Source organism: Mytilus trossulus, chromosome 7 (assembly GCF_036588685.1).
Source record: "Mytilus trossulus isolate FHL-02 chromosome 7, PNRI_Mtr1.1.1.hap1, whole genome shotgun sequence".
Lineage (NCBI taxonomy): Eukaryota > Metazoa > Mollusca > Bivalvia > Mytilida > Mytilidae > Mytilus > Mytilus trossulus.
Genome location: NC_086379.1, coordinates 30939793 through 30945792, shown reverse-complemented (window position 1 = coordinate 30945792; position 6000 = coordinate 30939793).

Here is a 6000-nt window from a genome sequence, read left to right as displayed (position 1 = left end):
GGTACTTTATTCAAATGATTTGCACCACGTGACTTTGTCCCTTTTGATCAAATTACTTATTATGTTGCTTAAGATTGAAAATATAATTTGTTTTAGATTTTGCAGAATCTGTCTTTGGCGGAAAATTACAAAAATGCTGTGTAATTCCAAGGGAAAATGCCTAAAATTTTACTTTTTTACGAAATGGGAAGGTTGAAATCATCAAGTTTAAAAAAAAATTGGCCGAAATCTTCTGAAAGCAGGTAAGTTAATAGTTGTTCAACTTTAAAATTCAACCTCTCTTTATGCGAACAAATCATGAACAATATCTTTTTGCATATGTATTTCTGTTTTGAATCTTTAAGTTTCTATTTTACAATTTTCCTTTCGTCTATTTGATCGTATATAGCAATTACACAATGGTTACGCTTCCAATTTTTAAACTAAAAAGGCCGACAGAGTAGACAATGTCCATTTGTACAAGGACAAAAGCCTAAAAACATGTACAATACACCTATATGCGAACAAATTGTTTACTCGACATAGGTATTTCCATATTGATATTTTTATCAAAGGGCTTATATAATCCTGTTGAAATGGCTGCCGTCATGATAAAGCAAAATGGCCCCTATGCAAATTAGCAAATTTCCCCCAATTTAGCCATACGTTTTCCATTTTGATATTGCACATCTGCACCTCCTATTTGAAGACATTTGGGCAGCATACACGATTGGAAGAATTTGAAATTGCAATGGTCTACCTGCTTAAGTTATCTTGATACCTGGTATCTATTAATTAAATATAATTTGGTATCAGAAGTTATTTGTTTTTCTATTTATACATTATATATTATATATTTTTGTTTGTAATATATCACGAGAGTTTATAGAGGTTATGAGTATACGTCACTAGCAATAAAATAGACGTCACAAACTAGGTGAACCAAATTGATTTTGTCTGGTAACGTCGTTGAGCGTTATTTGTGATGCCTTTTATTGCTAATTATCCATTTACTGATTAGATGTTTTAAAACTTATAGTGTACAACAAATAATTAACAGATTAAATCACGCCAAAAATCAATAGATTTTAGCGCAAGTTGCCAACATCAAATGCCAATGTTGACTAAACCTTCATTACTAATATTTCCAAATGATACTAGAAATATGAAAATAACCGTAATCCTAAGCTAACGAAGTTACAAATAAAAAACAATACATGAACGTATGAAAAAAGCCAAAAGTATGCCACTGCTGGTTGACATTTTCTCCGAGAGTTACCAGATCAGTAGTCAGCACTTCGGTGTTGACATGAATATCAATTATATATAAAAATAAAGATGTGGTATGACTGCCAATGAGACAACTGTCCACAAGAGACCAAAATGACACAGACATTAACAACTATAGGTCACTGTATGGCCTTCAACAATGAGCAAAGTCCATACCGCATAGTCAGCTATAAAAGGCCCCGATATGACAATGTAAAACAATTCAAACAAGAAAACAAACGGCCTTATTTATATAAAAAAAAGCCGAAAAACAAATATATTATACATAAACAAACGACAAGCACTGAATTATATGGTAAGTTTTATAAATTTTCTGTTTACGAAGGTGATTTTTTTCCTCGAAAAACTAAGGATGTCCTTATCCCAGGCATAGAATACCTTGGCCGTATTTGGCACAACTTTTTTGAACTTTGGGTCCCTAATACTCTTCAACTTTGTACTTGTTTGGCTGTATACCTATTTTGATCTGAGGTCACTGTTGGGTCTCATGAAGACGAAACGCGCGTCTGGCGTATTGAATTATAATCCTTCTCTCTTTGATAACTATTCAATTTACTAAATTTTACATGCCACCTAGCAACAGAAATGTTGCCTAGCAGCTTCCCAGACATTTGATCTTTTATCAATATATGAGTAGCTTATGTTTAGTAATCTTTGAACAATTTATCTATTGTATCTATGCTGTTACACTCTAATATCATATATAAGCCGTCCTGGTTTTATTTTGAAGTTCATATGTTGAACTTAGCAACACAAATGTCAGCAGCCGAATACAATGTAGGTGTGAATTAAAGATAGCTACAAATGAATGTGTAATATAACTACAAATTAGAAACAAATGGAACACCAGATTGTCTGGAAATACAAACATACAAGTGAACGATAGACATAACTAAGGACTTCTGCAGTCCTAAACTGCCATGGGTGTTATTATGTTCAAAATAATGGATAACAGTTCTGCAAAACATTAGTTTGCCTCCACAGGATAAATAACAACAATACACCAATCTCATTACGTTGAATCCACAGGGTCGATAACAACAATACACCACTTTTATGACGGTAAATCATCCACGAAAATAAAGTTCGTCTCCTATGTAATGTGTCTTCTCATAAACATAGTCTTTATCGTTGTATATAGTTAGTGTCTATATAGATATAAAATAGTCTATATTGCCTTGACAACCTCTTCTTTAATTAGATGTTATACCATATAATTCAGACGGACATGATGTAAAATAATTTGAGGAATTCATTTATTACCCTACATTTTTCTAACCTGTTCTTCTTTGAATCAGAGCAAACGAGTTCATAACCTAAAAAACCAGATTAAACAATAGAAAAGTCAATAACTACCCCCCCCCCCTAAAAAAAAACAAACAAAAAAACAAACAAAAAACAAAGCACATATTTGACGTTAAACGTGGCACACATCACTATGCAATACTTGTATACTATGTATAAAGAAATAACAAAATGTACAAAAACAAGCATGTATGATAAATTCTTGCTTTAGTTGTATTTTGAATGCCTTTATTATCTTTACCAATTATAGTCAATTCTACGTTAAATATATAAGATTTGCCACCAAATCAAGACTTCCTTTATAGTAATAAAAGCCGATTCAGATAGACAGAATTATGTGCAGATGAACAACTACATAATGCAGATAAAGCTATCAACATTTTTCTTATGTAGTTTGGGAAACCAATACAAATTAGGAGCCCGGAAGTAGCTTTTAATCCGATAAGCAGCTTACAAGCGGGTAGTAGTTAATGATAATGAAGTATATACCATCCAGAAGAATGAAATTATACATTTTCTATAACTAGTACATAATATTGTCACTACCCCATCTCAGTTTAAGGCCTCCTTGGAACATTTAAAGGTTCAAAATTTTTAATGGCTACAACAAAAACCCCAACCAAAACAAACAAAACCCCGAAAAAAAACCTTTAAAAGAGGGACGAAAGACACCAAAGGGATAGTCAAATTCATAAATCTAAAATAAACTGACAACGCCATGACTAAAAATGAAAAAAGACAAACAGACAAACAAAAGTACACATGACACAACATAAAAAACTAAAGAATAAACAACACGAACCCCACCAAAAACTAGGGGTGATATCAGGTGCTCCGGAAGGGTAAGCAGATCCTGCTACAAATGATACGGAACATATCCGATATCATTTGTGAAACGGTTATTCTATAACGGTCAACCAACTCGTGATGGCGTCCGTAAAATTTACGAAGGGATGATTTCAATTTGGAACTCTTGGTTTAATAGCTTCCTTGTGAGCAGCAACCCTCTATCAAGAAAATCACGTTATGAAATGCAAGCACGGGAATATCGTATCAATTGGGAGATATATACCCCGTATGCAGGTTCTGCTGGAATGTTGCTACTTAGAAATGGAAAGTTCACAATTGGAAAGCTAAAATCATCTCTTTTGTCGTAAAGTTTTGTTTTCAACCGACCCTCATTGTCAATTTCTAAATGTAAGTCAAGGTATGAAGCCGACTTAAATGTATCTGTAGTATCCTTTATATCTAGTTCGATGGGATAGATGCGTTCCACATAGTCACCAAATTTTGAATTATATAGTGAAAGAACATCATCTATATAGCGGAAAGTAGAGTTAAAGGATATTGCTTAATTTCATTTTAATTTGACGTTTTGTGATTTTTTTTTCTGAGAACTAGTTCTCTAATTTCTTTTAAAGAACTCGTTATTTTTTTTGTAACTAAGCATAGGAAAATAATGGAAACCATAATTTTATGGATGTTTTCTAGTGTTTATCTTAGTTTGTTAAAATACAGCATTTTTTCTTAAAATGTCTTGGACTAAGTCAGGAAAATGACAATTGTTATTTGATAGTTCGTTTCGCAGTGTGTTGAATTATCGATTATTTTTTTGTTGCACTTTAGTTTTTCTGTTTTTTCGTTATTTTCCACTTATATTTGATGTGTCTCCTGTAGATTTGGTTTGTATCCTTGTGAACAGCGGTATACTACTGTGGCCTTTATTTAAACTATACTGGTTTTTCTTTTACAAAGTGTGACTTGGATGGAGAGTTGTATCATTGACACTCATACCACATATTTTTTTTAAATCTATTTATGCAATACATTAAGCCATTTTTTAAGCAGTAATTGCAATACTTTGACATCAGACTTGTTCTTGTATTGTTTTGAATAACAATGTATGGCTATAAAAACTCAGTAAAGATCCGTCTTAGTTACATTTCATTTTGTAATGGATAAATTAAAAAAATTTTAGAATACCCTTCACAAGATGATAGTTTTGCTCTAAATAATCCAGACTTTTTTTTCGAAAGTTTAACTATTGGAAATTTCTTTAACATAGAATGATAATGGTGTTATTTGTCCTTTTCTAGATTAAGATATGCCATGTTCAAAAGTGAAACAATGTAGAAGCGTTTACGACAAAAAATACAATACATGGTCCGAGAACACAATTAATTCGTAGTGTATTTCTTTTAGAACATAAATGAGAATAAAAAAAATCCCACCTGCGCTTTCTCAAAGAAACTTTTACAGTGTGTTGTACTACTTTTGGGACAAATTATATCAAATTTATAGAAAACTTCATCGCCTCTAACTCAAAATATGGACAATTTTATGTTTAGGGCGTCTTGAAATCTTTTGACAGCTTCCGAAGTGCTCATTTTCAACCTTTTTCAGCTGGACCAAATCACTACTTTCCTTTAAAATTCTGGACCCAATTTTTTCTACAGTGTAATTTCATCCCCCTACTTGCAATTTGAGGCATTGAACATGGAGAAATAAATTTGGAAGGGGTATAGAAATTAATGGCAAGTAACCCACTGTCAACACTAGGGACTATATTTGTGTCAAGGGACGACAATGGTGGTCTCGGACCACATCGTTGACTACCCGATTGTAATTTTTTTCTTATCGAAATATTTTTCTTGTTGAAAAATCAAATTAAAATTAAATATATTTATGTTAAGTTATGCATTTTATTATCCTTCATTATTTTACATCCATCCTGTTGATATTGTTTACTTATCTTTGACATCAAACTAGGTTATGTGTTTCTCAGACTGTTTGTGAGGTTTTTTACTAAATCTGTTGGATGAATTATGATTAAAACTAATAGAACACGATTTATATTGATCATTTGAACTTCGATTTGAACGAACTTACAGTAAGTGCGAGAACTCTTACATTGGTGCTTTGTGTTTTTGTGTCTTTTGCTTTTTTATTCTTTTTATAGTCGTGAGTTAAGAAACTCCAATATATTTTTCTTCAGAAGTTATAGGTACTTGTTTTCATAACATTATATGTACTTATGTTTTGCAAATATCAGTATGATACTTAAATAAATGTTTTTAACTTCAAAATCGTTTATGGCTGTTTCTTCGCGATGTTTTTTTTACATTTATTTTAAATCTATTGCGTATGATAGACACTCATCTTTCATTTAATGTTATACTATCATTTGCACTGTGTAGTTGCCGAAGTACTTACGAGTCAGATGTCTCGCGGCTAAGGTAACTGCACTGAAAATTAGTCCTCGGCAATTTAAACTACGAAACTTGTCAACTCAAAAGTATGAAAGATTTTCAATTAATTTTTTGAATTTAAGGTATCAAACGACTATATTTTTTAAGTGTTTTTAACAAGATTCCCTTGGTTTTCTTATAAACTGCAATTCTTTTTTTCTTAATAAGTTAATAACAA